The sequence below is a fragment of the Plecotus auritus genome (genome assembly GCF_963455305.1).
Source record: "Plecotus auritus genome assembly, chromosome: 2".
In the NCBI taxonomy this organism is placed as follows: domain Eukaryota; kingdom Metazoa; phylum Chordata; class Mammalia; order Chiroptera; family Vespertilionidae; genus Plecotus; species Plecotus auritus.
Genome location: NC_137771.1, coordinates 122,764,507 through 122,786,279, shown reverse-complemented (window position 1 = coordinate 122,786,279; position 21,773 = coordinate 122,764,507).

The window sequence follows — 21,773 nt, the reverse complement described above, 5'->3', positions numbered from 1 at the left end:
GAAGGGTTTTTTATACATTTAGGTGCTCCTATATTTTGTGCATATATGCTTACCAGGATTATATCCTCTTGTTGGATTGATCCCTTTAGTATCATATAGTGACCTTTGCTGTCTCTTGTGATGTCCTTCACTTTGAAGTCTATTTTGTCAGATATGAGTATTGGTACTCCAGCTTTCTTTCCTTTCCCACTTGCATAGAAAATTTTTTTTCTATCCCTTTACTCTCATCTTCTGTGTTTTTTATTCTGAGGTGGATTTCTTGTAGACAGCATATAGTTCTGTTATGTTTTTGTATTCATTCAGCTACCCTATGTTTTTGATAGGAGAATTTAATCTGTTTACATTTATGTTATTATTGATAGGTACTTATTTATTGCCATTTTAATTCTGTATGCCTAGGTTTCTCTCTCTATTTCTTCTTCTCATTACAGCGGTCCCGTTAGCATTTCTTGTAATGCTGGCTTGGTTGTGATTTACTCCTTTAGCCTTTTTTTGTCTGGGAAGCTCTTTATTTTACTGTGTGTTTTTAATTGGTAGACTTGCTGGATATAGAAATCTGGGTTTCTGATCCTTGCTTCCCATTTCCTTGAGTACTTCATGCCATTCCCCTCTGACCTGTAAGAATTTCTGATGAGAAATCAGATATCATCCTTATGGGAGTTCCTCTTTAGGTAACAATTTATTTTTCTCTTGTTGCCTTTAATATTCTCTCTGTCTTTAATTTTTGGCATTTTAATTATGATGTGTCTGGGTGTGGGCCTGTTTGGGTTCTTTTTGCTTGGGGCTCTCTCTGCCTCCTGAATTTGTTTGACTTTTCCTTTACCAGATTAGGGGAGTTTTCTGCCATTATTTATTCAAATACATTCTCTATCCCTTTGTCCCTTTCTGCCTCTTCTGGCACACCTGCTATTCAAATATTGTTACAGTTCATATTGTCCCACAGCTGTCTTAAGCTGTCCTCCTTTTTTTTAATTGTTTTTTTCCCCATTTTATTTCTCTGATTGAGTGATTTTTTTAACCCTGTCTTCTAATTCATTGATTATATCCTCAGCTTCCCCTAATCTGCTATGTATTCCTTACAATATGTTCTTTATTTATGCTACAACATTCTTTATTTTTGTTTTCATAGTTACTATATATTTTCTCATGCTATTGAGCATCTTTACCATCATTATCCTGAACTCTATATCAGATAATTTCTTATCTCCATTTCATTTATCTCTTCTTCTGGAGAATTCTCTTGTTCTTTCATTATTTGTAGTGTTGTTTCTTTGTCTCCTCATTTTAGCTGCCAGTTTCTATGAGGTCTCCACTTTCTGTCCTCGGTTATATGGGTTCTCTCCGAGTCTTCCATTGATTATTCAGGAAGATTTTCTGTATTTTAGTTGTAATTCCAGTTTGGTTCTGAGAGCATGTTTGTGCAGCACCCATTTACCCCACACTATCTTTAATCTCCTCTGCTTTGGCTATTTTTAACAATATAATTAATTACTATTGCTCATTCTAAAAAATCTAAAAACCACTTATAAAATGACAATGCATGTGGATGTGTGTATATCTCACTGATAAATCTTTTACCCACAGTTAACTATTATTAACAAATGGTATATATCCATTTCTGAGGGTATATTTACATGTTCGTTGTTTTATTCATTTAACATCTATAATAATAAAAGCCTAAGCAACCATCGCAACCAAGTGAGCAACTGAACAGGCTGTGTGGGATGACCAGGCCCCCAGGGGTGTTAGTGAGGGATGACCAAATGATGGAGCAGCAGGCTGCGTGGGGTGACCAGGCCCACAGGGGGGAAGTTGGGGGCGACCAGGCCAGAAGAGGAGGGCAGTTAGGGGCAATCATGCTGGCAGGGGAGCAGTTAGGTGTTGATCAGGCTGGCAGGGGAGTGGTTAGGGGGTGATCAGGCTGGCAGGAAGAAGTGGTTAGGGCAATCAGGAAGGCAGGCAGGTGAGCAGTTAGGAGCCAGCAGTCCTGGATTGTGAGAGGGATGTCCCAGATTGGAGATGGTGCAAGCTGGGCTGAGGGACATACCCCGCTGTGCATGAATTTCATGCACTGGGCCTCTAGTAAAATCATAAACTCTGATGTACCTACTGCTTAGGTGCCTTTGAAACTTCCCAAATGCATTCTCCTTCCATTCCCATCCAGAAATAACAACAACCTTGAATTTTATATTAGCTAATTCTTTCCTTTTCTTTAAAATTTTGTCATCTATCTATATAAAAGGCTAAGCAACCATCTGACCAGTAGCTATGATGTGCAATGACCACCAGAAGGCAGACGTTCAATGCAGAAGCTGCTGAGCTGTAGTGATTTGGCAGCAGTGGTTCTTGGGTGATGCTCCCCGGAACCAGAGAGGAGGGAGTCCGATTCCAGGGTGCATCACCCAAGAACTTCCCTCTCGCAATCTAGGACCCCTCTGGGGATGTCAGAGAGCTGGTTTCAGCCCAATCCCCACAGGCCAGGCCAAGGGACCCCACCTGCCAGAGGGACCCCACTCACTCCACAGAAAGCCTTCAAGCCACAGCGCTGCCCCAGGTGTGGCCAGCTGGGTGGGGACCACAGGAGGTTGGCTCCAGGGCATGTCTAGCCCATCTCACCCAGTCCTACCCCACCAGCCACCTTCTAATTAATTTCTTTTCAATGTGTAAGAATCCGTGCACTGGGGCACTAGTGTACATATAAAGTTTTTAACCTTAATATAAATGAATCCCATTCTGTTCTTCTGTGATTTTCCCTTTTTCCTGTTGCTGAATTTTTGGTATTCAATCTTATATAAATGTATAACTCTAATTACTTTTTGCTCTTATGTAACATTCCATTTTATAATGATACTATAGTTTATTTATTCATTACATTAGGGATATTTCGGTTGTCATTCTTTATTGGTTGTTTACTGGTATCTCTTAGTTTTGGACACATTAAATTTTTAAAGCTATTCTTCTATTATGATCTAAGAATATAATCTCCAAAGTATTGGTTATTTGGAATTAAATGTTTTCTATTACATGGAAAATAGTACATGGACTGCTTTTCTGTTTGAAAAGAATGTATATTTTCTCTTTGTTTGGTTAACTTTTAATATATTTGTTCACCATATATACTAGTTCAAGCTGATAGATAATTTAATTTAAAATTTTATAACTTGATTATTTTTATTTATAGGTCTATCAGTTTCTGAATGAGACATTAAGCTCCAACTACATTTGCTGATTTATCTACTATTCAGACTCTGTCTCATATGTATGAAGGGTGAAGTATGTTTATGTTGTTAGCTACATATATTTGGATGATAGTTATATCTTCTTTTTTTAAATATATTTTTTACTAGCGGCCCGGTGCATGAAATTAGTGCATGAGCAGGGTGTGTCCCTCAGCCCAGCCTGCACCCTCTCCAATCTGGGACCCCTCCAGGGATGTCCGACTACCTGTTTAGGCCCAATCCCATCAGTTGGACATCCCTCTCACAATCCAGGACTGCTGGCTCCCAACTGCTCGCCTGCCTGCCTTCCTGATTGCCCCTAACCACTTCTGCCTGCCAGCCTGATCACCCCCTAACCACTCCCCTGCCAGCCTGATTGATGCCTAACTGCTTCCCTGCCAGCCTGATTGCCCCTAACTGCCCTCCCCTGCTGGCCTGGTCACCCCTAACTGCCCTCCCCTGCAGGCCTGGTCACTCCTAACTGCCCTCCCCTGCAGGCTTGATTGACCCCAACTGCCCTCCCTTGCAGGCCTGGTCCCCACAACTGCTCTCCCCTCCTGGCCATCTTGTGGTGGCCATATTGTATCCACATGGGGGCAGCCATCTTTGACCACATGGAGGCAGCCATCTTGTGAGTTGGAATGATGGTCAATTTGCAAATTACTCTTTTATTAGATAGGATAGAGGCCTGGTGCACGGGTGGGGGCCAGCTGGTTTGCCCTAAAGGGTGTCCCAGATCATGGTGGCGGTTCCCTTCGGGCATGGGGAAGCCTGGGCGAGGGGCCTGTGGTGGTTTGCAGGCTGGCCACACCCCCTGGCGACCCAAGTGGAGGCCCTGGTATCTGTGATTTATTTATCTTCTATAATTGAAACTTTGTGGCCTTGAGCGGAGGCCAGGGCAGGCCAGGGCAGCGGAAAGCTTGACTTCCTCCATTGCTGGGGGCAACCCAAGCCTCCTGCTTTCTCCAGCTCTGTGGCTGCCGCCATATTTGTTGGGTTAATTTGCATACTTGCTCCTGATTGGCTGGTGGGTGTGGCTTGTGGGCATAGTGGAGGTAAAGTCAATTTTCATGTTTCTCTTTTATTAGATAGGATTGATTTCAGAGAGGAAGGTAGAAGGAGAGAGTGATAGAAACATCAATGAAGAGAGAAAATCATTCATTGGCTACCTCCTACACACCCCTACTAGGGATTGATCCCACAACACAGGAATGTGCCCTTGACTGGAATCAAACCTGGGACCCTTTAGTCCACAGGCCAATGCTCTATCCACTGAGCCAAACTGGCTAAGACTCATTATATTTTTTTAATCCTCTTTTCCTTTTGCCAGCTTCCAACTTTGTGACTTAGTTTTAACTTTTTGATTGAATTGTATACATTCTGTAAAAAAGATGTTTTATTGATTTTAAAGAGAGAGGAAGGGAAAGGGATAGATAAATAGAAACATCAATGAGAGTGAAACATTGATTGACTGCTTCCTGCACGCCCCCTATTGGGGATTAAGCCTGCAACTGGGGATGTGCCCTGACCTGGAATGGAACTGGGAATCGAACTGGGGACCTCTTGGTTTATGGTTTGATGCTCAAACACTGAGCCACACTGGCTGGTCAAATTGTATACTTTTTAAATAATTGTATATTTTTTAAATAATTAAAATTATTCTCACTTTCTGTTGTTCACATTTGATCATTATATCTGTTCCTATCCCTTTATTTTCAGTCTTTTAATATCTCTTGCTTCAAGTATGTCTCTTACTGATAGCATATGACTGGATATATTTTTTGAAAGCCTAATCTAAGAATCTGCCTTTTGATTTGAGAGTTTGATCTATTTACTTTTTTCACCTTTATCTATTATCTATCTATCTATCTATCTATCTATCTATCTATCTACGATCTACCTATTATCTACCTATCCACCCATGTATCTATGATCACTACTTATCATTTGATTACCCTTTATCAGACACCATCATCTCTCACGTGGTTTTTGGAAATAACCTCTTAACTGACCTTGATGCTTCCACAATTGCTCCACCACAGTGTATCTCAACTCTAATGTCAGCCTGGTTCTGTTTAAATGTAAGTCAGATAATACTCACTTCCTACTGAAAACCTTTCTATGGTTCCTCATTTCATGTAGAGTAAAAAACAAAAATTCTTACAATGATTTCAAAACCCAACATAATCTCCACCCCTTCCAGTTTCTCTGACTGCATTGCCTCATACTTTCCCTTTGCTCGCCAACATGTCAGGCTTGTCCCCCTCAGCATCTTTGCACTTCCGTTCCCTCTTCCAGGAGTGCTCTCCCCCTGCTGTCTTAAGAGTTTATTCCTCACTTCCTCAAGCTTCAGCTGAAAATTTAAGTACTCATTGCAAACCAAATCTAGCACCCTTTAACTCCTTCCCTAGTTTATCATTTTTTATGGCATTTGTTATTCATAACCTGACATACTCTTTTCTTACTTATATATTGTATGTCTCTCCCAATTGGCAGTTAGTAGAAACACAATAAGGATTTGTTTAAGCAATGAACAAATTATAATTACTAGTATTGATTGATTAGGACTATTTCTACCATCTTATTTCATGTTTTCTTCTTAGCATACTTTCTTTGTAACCTTTTCATTTTTTTAATGAATAGTTTTTTTTTCTATTAGATTAAATGTCATATAGTCTATTTTTATTCTTGTATGGTTTTTCCTCTAACATTTTTGTCTATGAATTTCTTAAGCTTTTCAATCTCTATCATTTCCCCAACACAAAAGAAAAACCACAGCATAATCTAACACCTCTCTGGCCTTCTTCTCTTTAAGGGTATTACTTGTAATGTTAAAATCATCTAGAATTTTAGCTATGAATATATTATATTGATAAGTAAACTTTTTAGCTTTTTACTCACTTACTAGTAATTCTCTATATTTTTCAGTGTCTTCTTGGATTTATTCCCCTCTTTATTAAAATACTTTCTCCAAAAATGCTTTCATGAAAGGTTTTGTGGTCCTAGCAATACTTTTTTGTATGTTTACATTTCAATAACAATTTAGCTGGATAATACATTTTACTGTAGGTTCAAGTTTCTCTTCATTCAATGCATTGCAGTAATACCCCAGTATCTTTTGGGATTAACATTACTATTGAACAATCTGACAGTATTGTTTTTGCAGATGGATTGCTCTTTTCATATCTGCAAGTGTTCTTAGATGTTTCTCTTAATCTTTAGTATGCACTCTAATATGTCTAGTTGTTAGTTGCTGCTTTAAATTCAACTTGATGTGCTTACTCATCTTTCTCATTAGTATAAGTTCTCAATCATGAAATTGCTTTTTCATTTGAATTTTTACCTCTAAAATATAGACATTTCTCCTTTTCTCATTCATCTTACCTAATTTCATATTTTTTTGTGTGTGTACCTTCCATATTCCTTCTGAGGTAGGTTTTTGGCCTGATCTTGCAGTTCCCTAACTTTTTCTTCACTGAATTATTTCTGTTATTTATGACACTCTTTGAATTTTTATTTATACTATTTTTCACATCTATTATTTCTACTGTGTTCTTGTTTATAACTGTCAAATGTTGTTATATCCTCCCTCTCTAAATCTCTTTTAAAGATTTTTATTTTAAGTTCATTTTCTTGTCCTTTTTCTCTCTATTATTTACTTTTCGTTTTTATTTTTTCTTTAATAACAACTGTGCTCCTTAAATGGCTTGAAGAGTCTTTTTCTCCTAGGGTTACCTATAGTATGACTGGCAATGTACCTCTAGTTAGGAATTGAAAAATTAAAATCCAAGTGGGATCTTTTATCCCTTCTGAAGATTTTAGATATTGATGGGCAGAGAGCCTTTGGATTAACAATGTGGGATTTATCATTCCTATTTGTTATACCAACCAGGTGACTTTGTTTTCAGTGGGTGTTTTTGTACCTCTTCTTTGGATCTTCCAAGAGCAAGCTCAGAAACCAGCATACATGCTATAATTAGTATCCAAATACCTGTGGGTTTCAGAGCAACTGTGATGTCATCATGTCATCCAAGCTAGAACTGAGCTAATATTGCTGAGTCCGGTAATATTCTGTCATGGAAAATATGAGAAAATAAAAGAAGCAGAACTAAAATGCCCTCCCTTACCTTTTTACCTATTCTGGTGGTTGACTCTTTTACATACTATTTCAGACTTTGCCCCAGGACCAAACACTTCTTATTCTGGGGATTTCTTCCACTTTTTATATTAATTTCTCTGATCCTTTAACTTGATTTCATCTTAGTGGATTTTCCGGTAATGGTTTGTTAAAGAGCCAGAAGCCTCTTCCATCTTGTGAAGACCTGAAAGGTTTCTAAGTTTTTATAGATTATATAACACATTAGAAGGTACATTTTATAGAAACTGCTAGTTTCCTGACATCATAACCAGGAAACAAGAAGATTGTGTTCATCTCTATCATATCAAACTGCAGAGATCAATGTCTTCATTAATCTTGCCTTCCCAAGGATAACTTTCAGTTCAATAAAGACCTCTCTCCTTCCAATCCTCAGTAAGTCTCCTTGGACATTTTTATATCAGAGCTTTAGGTACAGAGTAAGAGGTGTGCTTTCTATTATAGCCAGTGACCCTATATAGGTCTTGTCTCTTTGCTATGAAAGTTGTATGTTCCAGGGTAATGAAACAATATGCACACAAATTCTTATGAAGTGCACAGTTCCTTCTTAATTTTGGATTGTACCAACTCAGTGTTATTGAGTATAATGAATGATAAGTCTAATATTGCTATAACTTATCTTTTATTTTCTTTTAAGCACATCTAGTAGCTTCAACCTAGAAAGGATTTTATTTTATTTATTTTTTCTTTATTGATTAAGGTATTACATATGTGTCCTTATCCCCCCATTGCCCCTACTCACCTCCCGCCCCCCCTTGTGTCCTCACCTCCCTAGTGTCTGTGCCCATTGGTTAGGCTTATATGCATGCATACAAGTCCTTTGATTGATCTCTCCCCCTTCCTCTCACCCTCCCCTACCTTCCCTCTGAGGTTTGATGGTCTGATCGATGCTTTTCTGTCTCTGGATCTGTTTCTGTTCATCAGTTTATGTTGTTCATTATATTCCACAAATGAGTGAGATCATGTGATATTTATCTTTCTCTGACTGACTTATTTCGCTTAGCATATGCTCTCCAAGTCCATCCACGCTGTTGAAAATGGTTGGAGTCCCTTTTTACAGCAGTGTAGTATTCCATTGTGTACATGTACCACAGTTTTTTTTTGAAAGTGTTAAAAGGAATACTTTTAGATGTTGCCTATTTCAACATATTTTTTCCAGAAATAATCTAACTTGTTTTGCCCCTTTAAATTAGGATCTAAATATTATTTTTATAGTTTTGACATATTTTATAGCTTTTAGTCTCTGACCAAAGATTATCGAACAATTTGCTATTCTATTACCTTGGTTGTCACTGATACATTTATTGCATGTGGAAAAAACCTTTCAATACTCTTATTTAATATATGTTATAACAAATGCCTATCATATTGTTATCATATATTTAAATGAATATAATTTTAAATGCTAGTACATAGGCCAAGAGGGCAAAAAAAAAAAAAAAGATTAGAATTTGTATACTGATCACCCTAATTCTCACATGATTTGTTGTTCTTCCAGAAGCAACCACTTGTCATTTCATACCATTAACTGATGCTCCATTCTCTATTATACAATAACAACCATGGTCCTGTTTTCATAGCTTTAGGTGTTAGTTGTATAAGCTCTAGTTTTTCTACTATTGTTTTTCAGTTGTGAACTCAGATACCATATTTTATTTTATTTATTTCTTTTTCCTTTTTTTATTGTTTAAAGTATTACAAATAGTAGTACATATGTCTCCTTTTCTTTTTTTTTTCCAATTGACCTTCCCCCAGCTTCTCCTACCCCCTGGCACATGCCCTCACCCCCCTCCCAGTGTCTTGTGTCCATTGGTTATGCTTATATGCATGCATATAAGTCCTTCGCTTGATATCTTTCTTCCCCCTGCCATCCAACCCTCCCAGCCTTCTCACTGTCGTTTGACAGTCTGTTCGATGCTTCTCTGCTTCTGTATCTATTTTTGTTCATCATTTTATAATGTTCTTTTATTATCCCTAAATGATTGAGATTATGTGGTATTTTTCTTTCACTGACTGTCTTATTTCACTTAGCATAATGCTCTCCAGTTCTACTAATGCTGTTGCAAATGGTAAGAATTCCTTCTTTTTTATAGCAGTATAGTATTCCATTGTGTAGATGTACCACAGTTTTTTAATCCACTTATCTGCTGATGGGCACTTAGGCTGTTTCCAAATCTTTTGTTAAGTTGTATGAGTTCCTTATATACGTTGGATATTAATCCTTCATCGGGTGTATCATTGCCAAACATATTCTAATACAGAATATGTTTAATTTTGTTGATGGTTTCTTTTTTTGTGCAGAAGCTTTTTATTTTGATGTAGTCCCATTTGTTTATTTTAGCCTTAATTACCTTTGCATTAGGAAGTGTATCCAGAAACATCGCTACGAGAGGTGTCTGAAATGTTGCTGCCTATGTTTTCTCCTAGGATTTTTAGGGTTTCATCCATTTGGAGTTTATTCTTGTGTATGATGTAAGCTGGCGGTCTATTTTTTTTTTTTTTTTTTGCATATTGCTGTCCAATTTCCCCAACATTTCTTGCCTCCATTGTATGCTCTTGCCTTCTTTGTGAAATATTAATTGAGCATAACGGCTTGGGTCAATTTCTGGAGTCCCTGTTCTGTTCCAGGACTCTTGTACCAGTACCAGGCTGTTTTGATTACAGTGGTTTTGTAGTATAACTTGATATCTGGTATTGTGATCCCTCCAACTTTGTTCTTCTTTCTCAAGTTTGCTGCGGTTATTCAAGGTCTCTTTTTTTTGGTTCCATATAAATTTTTGGAGTAATGTTCTAGATCTTGAAATATGCTATTGGTACTTTTATAGGAATTGCATTGAATCTGTAGATTGCCTTGGGTAGTATGGACATTTTAATGATGTTGATTCTACCAGTCCATAAACATGATATATTCTTCCACTTGTTTTTATCTTCCTCTATCTCTTCTTCAATGTTCTGCAGTTTTCTGAGTACAAGTCTTTTACCTCCTTGGTTAAGTTTATGCCTAAGTATCTTAATGTTTTTTTGTTGCAATGGTAAATGCAATTGGTTGTTTAGTTTCTCTTTCTGAGAATTCTTATTAGTGTATAAAAATGCCATCTATTTCTGGGTGTTAAATTTGTATCATGCTACATTGCTGAATTCATTTATTAATTCTAATAGTTGTTTGGTGGAGTCTTTAGTGTGTTTTATGTACAACATAATATCATCTGCGAATAATGAGAGTTTTACTTCTTCTTTCACAACTTGGATGCTTTTTATGTTTTCTTCTTGTCTGTTCACTGTGGCTAGGACTTCCAGTACTATGTTGAATAAGAGTGGTGAGAGTGGACATTCCTGTTTTGTCCCTGTTCTTAGGGAAAATGGTTTTAGTTTTTGCTGATTGAGTATGATGTTTGCTGTAGGTTTGTCATACTTTATCATATTGAGATATGCTCCCCCTATTCCCATTTTGCTGAGAGTTTTTATCAAAAATAGGTGCTGAATTTTGTGGAATGCTTTTTCTGCATCTATTGATATGATCATGTGATTTTTGTCTTTCAATTTGTTTATGTGATATATCACGTTTATTGATTTGCAAATATTGTACCAACCTTGCATGCCTGGAATAAATCCCACTTGGTCATGGTGTATGATCTTTTTAATATATTGCTGGATCTGATTTGCTAATATTTTGTTGAAGATTTTAACATTCATGTTCATTAGATGAACTGTAATTTTCCTGTAGTGTCATTATCTGGTTTTGGAATGCTGGCATCATAAAAAGTGTTTGGAAGTGTTCCTTCCTGTTGGATTTTTTGAAATAGTTTGAGGAGTATAGGTTTTAGTTCTTTTTTGAATGTTTGGTAAAATTCCACTGTAAAGCTGTTTGCTGGGAGTTTTTCATCATTGCTTCTATTTCATCAGTTTTTATTGGCCTATTCAGTTTTTTTGATTCTTCCTGATTCAGTTTTGGAAGATTGTATTTTTCTAAGAATTTGTCCATTTCATTAACATTGTTCAGCTTGTTGGTCATATTATTTTCTTAAAATCCTTTGTATTTCTGTGATGTCAGTTGTTACTTGACTGCTTTCATTTCTGATTTTGTTTATTGGATCCTCTCTGTTTCTTATTGAGTTTGGCTGAAGGTTCATCATTTCTGTTTGACTTTTGAAAGAATCAGCTCTTGCCAAAACCGGTTTGGCTCGGTGGATAGAGCGTCAGCCTGTGGACTGAAAGGTCCCAGGTTCGATTCCGGTCAAGGGCATGTAACTTGGTTGTGGGCACATCCCCAGTGGGAGGTGTGCAGGAAGCAGCTGGTCGATGTTTCTCTCTCATCGATGTTTCTGACTATCTATCACTCTTCCTTCCTCTCTGTAAAAAATCAATAAAATATATTTAAAAAAAAAAAAAAAGAAAGAATCAGCTCTTGGTTTAATTGATCTTCTGTAGTGTGTTGTTTTCTCTTTTTTTTTTTGTGGGTTTTTTTTTTTTTTAGTCTCTATGTCATTTATATCTGCCCTAATCTTTATTATTTCCTCACTTCCACTTACTCTAGGTTTTTCTTGTTATTCTCTATTTAATTCTTTAATTTATGGGGTTAAATAATTTATTATTAATTTTTCTTATTTTTTGAGGTAGGCCTGTAATGCTATGAACTTCCCTCTCAGGACTGCTTTTGCTGTCCCAGAGATTTGGGGTTTTTGTCCATTCATTTTCATTAGTATTGAACTTTTTTACTTCTTTTTTTATCTCATTGGTAACCCATTTATTGTTTAATAAAGTGCTATTTAGCTTCCATGTGTTTGAATGTTTTTGTGTTTTTTTTTTCAGTAGTTGATTTCTAATTCCATTCCATTGTGATCTGAGAAGATGCTTGATATGATTTCAATCTTCTTGATCTTGTAGAGGCTTGTTTTGTGTCCTAATATGTGGTCTGTCTTTGAGAATGACCCATATGCACTTGAGAATAATGTATATTCTGCATCTTTAGGGTGAAATGTTCTATGAATGCCAATTAAATCCATCTGATTCAAGTGTGTCTTTAGAGTCACTATTTCCTTGTTAATTTTTTGTCTGGAAGATCTATCCAGTGAAGTCAGCAGGGTGTTAAAGTCCCCTACTATAATGACATTGCTGTCAATCTCTCCATTAAAGTCTCCAGAAATATATATATATATATATATATATATATATATATATATATATATATATATATATTCCTGTATAGGGTGCGTATATATTACCAGGTATATATCCTCTTGTTGGATCAATCCCTTTATTATTATGTAGTGACTTTTGTTATCTCTTGTGATGGCCTTTATTTTAAAGTCTATTTTGTCAGATATGAGTATTGCTACCCTGGCTTTTTTTTCCATTCCCATTTGCATGGAAAACTTGTTTCCCTTCTTTTATCCACATCCTAAGTGAGTCTTTTGTTCTGAGGTAGATCTATTCTAGACAGCATATATTTGGGTCACATTTTCATTTCCATTCTGCTACACTATGTCTTTTGATTGGAGCATTTGATGCACTTACATTTAAGGTTATTATTGATTGTTATTTATTTGTTGCCATTTTTATTCTGTATACCTATGTTTTTCTCTCTATATATAATTCTTCTCATTACAGCATTCCCTTTAGCATTTCTTGCAGTGCTGGTTTGGTGGTGATAAACTCCCTTCACCTTTTTTTTTGTCTGGGATAGCTCTTTATTTCACCACCTATTTTCAATGATAGCCTTGCTGGATATAGTCCTCTTGATTTCTGGTCCTTGGTTTTCATTAGCTTGCATGCTTCATGCCATTCCCTTCTGGTCTATACAATTTCTGATGAAATATTAGCTGACAGCCTTATGGGAACTCCTTTGTAGGTAACAAGTTGCTTTTCTCTTGCTGCCTTTAAGATCCTCTCTTAAAAAAAATAAGATTCTCTCTTTTTCTTTAATTTTTGGAATTTTAATTATGGCATGTCTGCACGTGGGCCTGTTGGAGTTCTTGTTTGTGACACTCAGTGTCTCCTGACATTGTGTGACTTTTTCCTTCACCTGGTTAGGGAAATTTTCTACTACGTATTATTCCTTCAAACACATTTTCTATCCCTTGCTCACTTTCTTCCCCTTCTGGCACACCTATTATGTAAATATTATTATGTTTTATGTTGTCCCACAGCTCCCTGAAGCTGTCCTTTTCTAATTTTTTTTTTTCATTTTGGTTCTCTGATTGAGTGATTTTCCCCCCTGCAACCTGTCTTCTAATTCACTGATCTAATCCTAAGCTTCCCCTAATTTGCTGTGTATTCCTTCCACTGAATTCTTTATTAGTTCTATGTCATTCATTGTAGTTACTATATATTTTCTCATGCTCTTGAGTATCTTTGCTATCATTATTTTGAACACTTTGTCTGATAAATTTCTTATTGCTATTTCATTTAACTCTTCTTCTGTAGAATTCTCTTGTTGTTTCATTTGGGCCTTTTCCTTTTCTTCCCCATTTTGGCTGCTGTGGGAACCATGCCAGAGTCAATGAATAGCCAAGGCTAATTAGAGCACAGAGACCTTGTTGTTAATATGCCATACAGCCAAGGCTACTCTGAACATGGAAATCTTAATCAGAATGTTCAAGGCTAAGATACTGTAAGCAGGTGCAAGGACAATAATTATGGTACACTGTGCACATGTGCCTTGCTGTAGCCAAAATGATTGATGTAACTATTGACACAAGGCCTCTTTTGTCTAAGTAGTATTAAGGTATATTACTAAGGCTAGAGAACTCAGATGAGGCAGATGAAGCTGAAAGCTGGTACTGCTATGATGTAAAGTTAAGCGTTCATAGAGAGCTCAGATATAGCTACCATGTAAAGCTACTATGCTAGAGAGGAGAGAGAGGCTGGGAAAGTGGGGAGAGGCTACTGAGGCCAGAAAGCTCAGGTGCCACTATTATGTGAGGCAGTGAGTCTAGGGACAGTGTGCAGCTGCGCAGATAATAGCTGTGGGTACAGAGACTATTACTGCTTTACAGGAAAGATGTATTGGTTTAACCAACTGGTGTACTGCTACCTGTATGGGATTTTGCTGTGAAGGACTGTTTTTTTCTGATTGCTATATGACCACTGGCTTCTACAATAAAGGCTTTCTCATATACACCCACAACTTCTCATGGCTTCTCCGTCTACCACCTGGTGTCCAAGAAGGTCCAGCCCCTGGCAGAGGGGATTGGCCCCAACAGTTAGTACAATGGGCAGGGTTTGAGAAGGAACCTGCCCTGACAATTGGCATAGTCGTTAGTAGGATTCAGAAGAATATACAGACTCAGAGCAGCAGTGCTCTTGCTGTTTCTGACAACTGCTTATTTGTGTTTATGACTATTTATTTATTGGATCTGCTATGCCTCCCAATCTTTAGTGAATAACAGTGTCAGATGCTGTTTCTGACTGGCCTTGAGTTCCTTGTTTGAAACTATCAGCAATCCACAGCTTGTGGTTTTCTCTGCTGGGGCTGGGTGTTTTGAAAAGGACCATGATGTGCACCAAGATCTGCATTTCCTAGACCAGGGCCCTGAATTAGATCAGAAAAGGATTCAAAGCCTTCAGAGACCCAGCTCTGCCTGCAGTTTGATTGTGTTCAGTCTTGAATAGCCTCAGGCTATTTATCACAAGTTGGAGCCAGAGTTTTTAACAGGGTGGGACAATTACTTCTGCCTGTAGGAAGATTGTTATTCTCAGTGTCTTAATGGGCCTCAGAAACTCCACAGGATGAGGCAAGGGATTTTCTAATAGGGTGGGCCAATTGCTTCAAACTCAGGCAAAAGCTGCCTGGATGGTTAAGGTCTGGCACAGAACGATGTCCTCTGAAGTATAAGGGAATGACTTAGCACAAGAAACTGGTGTGTCTGCCTTTTAAGCTCTAATCTGAGAGCTTCCAACCCTGGTTTTTGCTCACACAGCTCCAGTCTCCTCTGCCATCCCTCTACTGGATCCCAACATGAGTGGCTGCACATGAAATTTTGTGTTTGGCCCTTTAAAAGGTTTCCAGCATTTCCAGCCATCTCTCCCTAGCAGACAGCAAACCTGTTGCTTTTCACAGCCAGATGTTATGTGGGCACCTTTCTTATTTCTGGCGCTCTGGGCTGTATTTGTTATATATTTTTGCAAATAAATGTTTTCAAATTTTCTGAGTAGGTACCCAGAAAATGGATTGCTGGGTCATATGTTAATTCTATTCTTAATATTTTGAGGAACCACCATGTTTTTCATAGTGATGGTACCATTTTATATTTCCACCAATGATAAATGAGGGTTCCTTTTTCTCTACAACTTCTCCAACATTTGTTATTACTTGTCTTGTTGATAATAGGCATTCTAACAGGTGTGAGGTATAGTCTTTGATTTGCCTTTTCCTAATAGTAAAGTTGACCATCTTTTTATATATCTGTTGGCCATTTTTATGTCTTCTTGGGAGAAGTGTCTGTTCAGGTCCTCTACCCATTTAATTGCATTGCTTGTTTGTTTGGTATTGTGTTGAATGAGTTCTTTATATATTTTTGGAATTATCCCCTTGTTGAACCTGTTAAAAACATCATCTCCCATTTGTTTGGTTGCCTTTTTATTCTGTTACCAGCTTCTTTTGCTTTGCAGAAGCTTTTTAGTTTGATATAGTCCTAGTCATTACTTCCTTTGCTACCTGTATGGGATTTTGCTGTGAAGGACTGTTTAAATCATAAAGCCTTTTCTAAGACCAAAGTCCATGGGTTTAATTCCTATGTTTTCCTGTATGCAATTATTCTTTCAGATCTTATATTTATATCTTTGATCCAATTTGAATTAAATTTTGTACATGGGACATAGTGTAGTTTCATTCTTTTGCATATGGCTTTCCAATTTTCCCATTACCATTTATTGAAGAGGCTTTCTTTTCTCCATTGTGTATTTTTGGCTCCTTTCTCCAAATTATTTGCCTGTATGCATGTGGTTTTATTTCAGGGCTATCAATTCTGTTCCATTGTCTATGTGTCTGTTTTTCTGCCAATATAATGCTGTTTTTATTATCATTGCTCTGTAATATAATTTGAAGTCAAATAGTGTAATACCCCTGGCTTCATTATTGTTTCTGAGGATTGGCTCCTAACCACTCACCTGCCTGCTGTCCTGATCCCCCTAACTGCTCTCTGCTGCCGGCCTGATCCCCCTAACTACCTATCTGCTCTCCCCTCCTGGCCTGATCCCCCTAACTAACTAACTGCCACCTTCTCCCTTCTGCCTTCTCTCATGGCACTGGCCTTCTCACCTTCTCCCTTCTCCCATAGTACCGGCCTTCTCACCTTCTCCTGCAGCGCTGCCTTCTCCCTTCTGCCTTCTCCCATGGCTCCAGCTTTCTCACTTTCTCCCTTCTCACAGGGTGCTAGCCTTCTCCCTTCTCCTGTGGCACTGGCATTCTCACCTCCTCCCTGCTGCCTTCTTCCATGGTGCCGGCCTTCTCACCTTCTCCCACGGCACCGCCTTCTCCCTTCTGCCTTCTCCCACAGCGCCAGCCTTCTCACCTTCTCCCTTCTCGCAGGTTGTTGGCCATCTCCCTTCTCCCGAGGTGCTGCCTTCTCCCTTCTGCCTCCTACAGCAGCCTGCTGATCAGTCGGTTGTTACTGTGACATCTTGATTAATTTGCATATTATCCTATTATAAGTATAGATTTTTCAATTTCTGATTAATTCTGTTAGTATCTTAATACTTTTCCAATAAGTTGTTTTTCTAGAGTTGGTTTCTATTATTCTCTACAACAAAAAAATCTTGATCAGCACACTGTCAAATACTTTCATTTTTACTTCCTAATTGACTTTAAAACCATCCACTTGTCTCAATCTGCATCACTACTACTACCACAGTTCAACCCACAGCACCTTTTTCTCACATCCACTCTTCCTAAGTTTTCTGACCATAGCCATGCTGAACCTTTTGGATTCTATCCTCCACACCACAGCCCAAGGGAGCTCTTGAAAATTTAAATCTATCATTTCATCCTGCTTAAATCTTTCAATGCTCCTCATTGTCTTTGAGATAAAGACCACATCCCAGCATGGTTTGTTCTGTACCTCTTCTCCTACACCAATTTAGCCCTTTGCTCTCTGTGCTGCACCCTCACTGACTTTTAGCTTTTCAGGTGAATCATGATGCCTCTTCCAACAGGACAATCACCTGGAATATATTCTCATTCATTCAATAAATATTACTTGAGAGTGCCCCTTTCACCTAGTTAATTTCTACTCAACCTTAAAACCAAAGCCCAAATGTCCTCTTACTCCTAGTGCAAGCCAGGTTTTCTTTGTCATAAACCCCTGCTCTTTTGCTTGAGAGCTCATGAACAATATTTGCAAATGTATATTCTCAGGTGTGGTTTTATGACTGTCTGTCACCCTCACTGGCCTGTGAAAGCTTCAGGTGATCAGAAATCATATCTATCAGTTTTTGCTTCTTGCTGCATGCCCAGTACCAGCAGGGTGACTAGAAACTAATATTCTATTATTATATCTTAAATAAAAGCTTCCTATAATAATTCAAAAAATATGAATTGATTTAGAGAGTTATTATTATATATTTCTAAAATTAAATATATATACTAGTAATTCCTTCTTTGTGGCTCCATCTTATTAAACATTGTAGTCTATTGCTAAATTTCTAGAAGTAAATGTTTCCTTATCATTTTTGTTTTCATTTATGCTTCCTTTGCCTCATTATTTCTTGCACTGAATTGCTCAGAGAAAGAGCTTGACATATAGAAATAGTCTGTCTTCCCTTGAATTTTACTTAGTCATAAGTTTTTAGCTCAAGTTTCAAATATAAGAGCTGACAAACATTAATGCTGAAAAAAAAAATGAATGGCTGCTTCCAAATAACACACTGTTCTTTGAGAAAGATCACTTAAGACATCAAATTCTTCTCAGTCCCATTATCAGTTGTTATGAAGTCTTCTTTGAGTCATTTATCTTTGTGATCATTGTTTTTATACATATATTGGCAATTAAACATGTAGGGCAGATGGACAATAACTAAAAAAATATGCATGTATATAAAAGCACTCATTACACCCCTACTAAAATATTGATGATAAAGAACTGAATGTAAATGTGTTCATTTTTATAAACTTAAAGAATTCATGTTTAATTAAAAGTGATATATAAATTATGTTGTTTGCTAACACTATTGATTGTCGTTCCCATTCTGCCAAACTTAATATAAAATTAATTGTTAATTTGCAGGCCAGTAGTCTGCTCTTCACCAAGACATATGGTGATTGTTGATATGAGTCAGTGAAATATTAAATTTCACAGTTGAGGGCTTTCTATGTGATATCTTAAAGTAATTCTCAAGATTTGACATTATTCTCAATATATGTTTTCCCCTTTTATACACTAAAAATAATGTTTGTAATATAACTTTCAAAACATGCTATGCATGAAATCTATTTCACATTCAGCTACATGGTTATTATTTTCATAAAGTGCACTTAGTATTAGAGTAGTATGACCTTATAGGGTGGTAAAGAATGGCTTATATTTTGTTCAATCACACACACAACTGTGGACCAATCTAAACGTTTCTCACTTTATAATACTTGGAGACCTCTGGGTTAGTCTGACCTTACATAAATAAATATAGCATCTCAAAAGCCTTTCACATGCCTGTTTCAAACAAAACTTCAAGCCAAAATAGCCAAATAGCCACTAACTTCAAAGTAAGGGATATTTCACTGAGGTAGTACTTGGCTCTACCTTCAAGGTTAACATAACCTCAAATGACAAAATTATGTTACTTATATTGTATGCATTTCATGCACTGTTAGGATAATTGCTATTTCTATTTTTGGAGGAGGCTAGACTGAAAAATTTTACCACTAAATGTTTCTGTGACATTGCCCTCCTTGAACCAGTCTCCAACTTTACTAAATGACTTTTATTTCTATTATTATTATTATTACCTGCTAAGAAGGCACACCAAATTTTTCGTTTAATAGAAATCCAATTCTCTTTCTCCTGGTGAGCAAAAAGTATACTTTACAAAATTTTTACCTAATGAATGACAGTACGTGGACTTTAACTTTCCATTTCTCTACAGCATCTTCATAAAACATCGCATCCCACTTAATTAGGCTGTGTGGGTCCTTCTTTTATGCCAAGCAAACTCCACCTCTATCATTTCTATTACCTGAGCTGTCTTCTTTCCACCAGGCATTTTCCTCTCCCCAATCTCTGGATACTAAACACTTTTCATGATTGTCTTTGTACCTCATCAAGATGGATGAAGCCTATGTTTGGGAAACACCACCATAGTTTCAAGTAAACCACAGTTTATTATGCTTCTTATAAACTCATTTCTAAATCTCCCCATTTATCTTTCACCCAAGAAATCAAGTGGGAATATGAATAAGAATGTAGTTATTATATACCATAAGTTCAATCTATTGCTTTTAATAAAACAATTGGCAAGGTTTTATAAATTATTTTTAGCAGCAAATTATTTGTAACCCAAGCAATATGTCATGACATTTGGTTAAGAAGTGCTGACCTAGTCAAATGGAATTCTGTTTATTTATCAATGCCCAAATCCAAAGTCCACTATAATTCAGAATATATTCATTTATTTGTTTTTTTTTTCTTTCACTCAACAGTTATTAATTACCTGTACTAGACACTGCAGAAGGTTTTGGGGCTATAATGACAGGTGGAAAAAGTCTCTGTTCTCAAAATGAATATGTTGTACTTCCCCGTTCTTTCTTTGTGCTAGGTACTTTGGCACTTTGAGTGGATCTCATAGTAATCCTCAGAATCCTTCTGAACATAGCTCTTCAAGCAACTACCACTAATCTATTAGAGATAGCATAGACATAGCTATTGCCACTGTAGCTGAACAGACACACATGTAAATACATAATTAGTAAAATATTAAGTTGTAGACTCAGGTAAATATTTTAAGATCCAAAATTAATGTCTATTAATTAATTTAAAATGTATAATTTCTATGGAACATAACTGAATCCTGTGTGAGAGTCAGAGAAATGATCTCTAAATAGAAAGACTAAAGAATTTAGAATGAAAAATAAAATGTATACCCAAATAGCAAGAATACAAAACCAATGTCCTTGTAGATATAGTCTACTTGCATTATTTCAACTTTTTCTTTTCCAAGTCATTATTTAACCTACTACACTCTTTGATTTCTGATATGCTTCCCATCTCAACCTTACTGGTACCAGCAATTATCTCCTAGTTTCCAAGTACAAGGAACTCTTTAACTTCTGTATTGTTGAAAATGGCCCCCCTGTTTCCAAACTCTACACTTCTAGTTTTTCTTTTACCTTTCTGACAATTCCTTTTCATGTATATGCTTTGATTCTTTTCTTTTCTCCATCATGATACTTGATGTTCCTCGTGGCCCTTCAGTCTCTTCTCCGTCTCCTGAAATATACTATCTGGTCTATTTTCTCCGATCTCAGGGAAGCTACATTAAACTACTACAATGGGTACTATTTACTTCCTAGTCTAAATAAACAGTGTCTCTAGAATGATACAGAACACAATCTGCATGGACAAACACATACTCTCAAATCTATGTCTAGTCTAAGTAGTAGGGTATTTTCTTGATTCCTGGTTGATTTCATCTGTTGCATGAATTAGCCTCATGTATAATTCCACCTATACAATCATGCTCAAATATATATCTCCAGTTCTGAGAATTACAAAGTTCCAGACTTATGTTTTAACCAGGAGGTTTCAGAGTTTCCTTTCTAAATCATGTTCCAACCTGCACCCATCATCCATTCTTCAAACCTGATCCCCTTACTCTATTCAACATTGTACTTATGAAGGCTATCATACATTCAGTCTCCCAAACTGGAATTTTAAGAGTCAGCACTGACTTCTCCCATTCTCTCCATCCAAAGCAAATCAGTAATTGGGTCTTGTCAACTCTAATTCTGAAATGTCTTTAAAATCTGTTATTTTTATTCATTCTTATAACACATATGGTCCTCTTCATTTTTATATGACTTACCCTAGCCTTAATGTGCCTCAATGTTACTAGTTCTTTTATGCCTAATCACTTTTTTGTCTGTTTTATGAAAACCTGTCTTTGCTCTTATTGTTTTCTTTACCCCAGTGATGTCTCTTATGAAACTCCTGTTACAAAAATAATTTTAATATATCAACTCAAATGTTACTCCTTTTAAAACATTTACTTGTTCTTTTCTAGTTTGATTATCCTCCATGAAGTATTACTCTTCCTCTTCTTCAGGTTCCCACAGTGATCTGTATTCATGTTACTAATAAAACACCTTTGAAAATAATCACTTCTTGAAAAATAGTTGGATTTATAGAAAGGACTGCTTTGTAGGATTGGGATCCTTAAATGACAGATGTAGCCTGACAGCAGAGAAACTA